This window comes from Tenrec ecaudatus, chromosome 9 (assembly GCF_050624435.1).
Source record: "Tenrec ecaudatus isolate mTenEca1 chromosome 9, mTenEca1.hap1, whole genome shotgun sequence".
In the NCBI taxonomy this organism is placed as follows: domain Eukaryota; kingdom Metazoa; phylum Chordata; class Mammalia; order Afrosoricida; family Tenrecidae; genus Tenrec; species Tenrec ecaudatus.
This window is the reverse complement of record NC_134538.1, coordinates 11,682,637-11,685,012: the sequence shown is the minus strand read 5'-3', so window position 1 is coordinate 11,685,012 and position 2,376 is coordinate 11,682,637. Positions and strand designations below refer to the sequence as shown.

The window sequence follows — 2,376 nt, the reverse complement described above, 5'->3', positions numbered from 1 at the left end:
AAGTGGTGCCTGCATATCATGCAGAGCCATCAGTAAACCAAGCATGACTTTTCTGTTCTTCCATTAAAGTATGGTAAGGAACTCCCCAGGAGGCTATCGGTACAGATTGGGAAAAGAAGGTAATGTGACAGGAGTGGAGATTGTGGGCATTTGGGCAACTTCTTCATGTAGCTTACTTGTCCTTTCAGGTCCTGCATAGGCCCGATCTTGTATATTCCACTTCCATTTAATAATGGATTGTTGCTGCGCACGTCCAACTTTATGATTACGTGGGTCAGACAATACCCAGGTCATGATGGTTAATTTAGGCCTCATGGTGACTTGGTGGCCCATGGTGAGGAGTTCAGTCTCCACCAAGGCCCAGTAACGGGCCAACAGCTGTTTTTTAAAGGGGCACCAATGCCCAGTAACAGGCCAACAGCTGTTTTTTAAAGGGGGAGTAGTTGTCTGCAGAGAATGGAAGGACTTTACTCCAAATTCCCAATGGTCTAAGCTGTGATTCACCAATAGGGGTCTGCCAAAGACTCCACCCTGCATCTTTATCTATAACTGACACCTCTAGCACCATTGGGTCAGCTGGATCATATGGTCCCAGTGGCAAAGCAGCTTGCACGGCAGCCTGAAGCTGTTGAAGAACCTTTTCTTGTTCTGGGCCACACTCAAAATTGGAAGTCTTTCATGCCACATGATAAATAGGTCGAAGGAGAACACCCAAGTGAAGGAAATGTTGCCTCCAAAATCTGAAGGGGCCGACTAGGCATTGTGCCTCCTGTTTAGTTGTTTGGGGGGATGGGTGGGGAGGCTAGATGCCATAGCTTATCTTCAGTTTAGTAGGAATATCTCAACATGCCTCACACCACTGGACCCCTAGGAATTTTACTGAGGTGGAAGGTGCTTGAATCTTTGTTGGGTTAATTTCCTAACCTTTTGTATACAGATGTTGTACCTATGAATATAGAGTATCTGATACATCCTCCTTAGTTGGGCCAATCAGCATAATGTCATCAATAGAGTGGACCAGTGTGACATTTGGTGGAATAGACAGGTGATCAAGGTCCCTTCGGGCTAAATTATGGCACAGGGCAGAAGAGTGGATGTACGCCTGAGGAGGATGGAGTGTGAACGTGCATTGTTGCCCCTGCCAGCTGAAGGCAAATTTCTTCTAGTGGTCCTTTGAAACTGGTATTGAGAAGAAGGAATTTGCCAGATCAGTAGCTACATACCAAGTACTAGGAGAAGTATTAATTTGCTCAAGCAATGAAATCACATTGGGGATGTGATAGGAATTACCACTCCTGCATCTTTCAAGTCTTTCATGGTAGCACTGATCTCTACAATCCCTCCAGGAATGCATAGTCAATGGCTGTTCTAATGTCCACTTGGCCTTTCCTACCATGATAGCCCTTATTCCACATTTCAGGGATCCAATATGGGGGTTTTGCCAGTTACTAAGTATGTCTATTCCAATGATGCATTCTGGAACTGGGGAAATAACCACATGATGGGTCTGGGGGCCCACTGCACCCACAGTGAGGCATAACTAAGCTAAAACTCAATTGATAACTTGACCTCCATAAGCCCCCACTCTGACTGGTGGGCCTTCAAAACACTTTGGGTCTCCTGGAATTAGTGTCAGTTCCCAAGCCAGTGTTCAGTAATACCTGAAAAGTTTGATTATTTCCTTTCCCCCAGTGAACAGTCACTCTTGTGAAAGATCGCAGGTCCCTTTGGGGAAGGCTAGAAGAAAGACTAACTGTATAAACCTTCGGTGATGTAACAGGGTCCTCCTTCAAAGGGACACAGCCTCCCCCTCATTCAAATTGTTGTGGGTCTGTAAACTGGCTCAGGTCTGGGAATTTTATTTTTTTAAAACAGGGAATAACACGAACACAGTCTCCTACTACTACAAATTAGGCAGCCGAGTTTCCCATATTTGGGGAAATCAAAGGGGTCAGCACACCCGGAGTGAAATAGATAAACCTCGCCCTGGGAAAACCACCTTCATGATCATGTTATCTCCCCTGCCAGGTAAGTAATGCAGGTTTGGAAATTTCTTGTAATCATGTCTATCTCTTCTGTTGTTCTCCCAATCTAGTATTCTTCTGCCTGTGTAGATCACATGAATATTTAGTAAGTTTCCCATGTATTTCACTCCTAGGGACACCGTGGCTAAGTATCCAATGCCATAATTCCACATGAGACAGCTTGCTTTGATTACTATGGAAAATGTTCTATCTATTATAACCACTTCGAAGCTGTCTCTGTTGATTCAGTGCTGACACCTGCCCTCTCCCATCCATGGGCCCAATCAGCACCATTGTGGGTAAATGTCAGAGTTCGCTTAAGGCATTTCCCACTGTTAATCCTGGTGCACAT

General features: G+C 45.1%; 1 non-coding gene across 1 annotated transcript; it reads right to left on the bottom strand.

Moving 5' to 3' along the window:
• Positions 1–1,872: 1,872 nt before the first annotated feature.
• On the bottom strand, positions 1,873–2,036 carry LOC142457689 (U1 spliceosomal RNA). The gene has a single exon (XR_012786384.1). It is a non-coding gene; the product is annotated as a U1 spliceosomal RNA (small nuclear RNA).
• Positions 2,037–2,376: the final 340 nt, after the last annotated feature.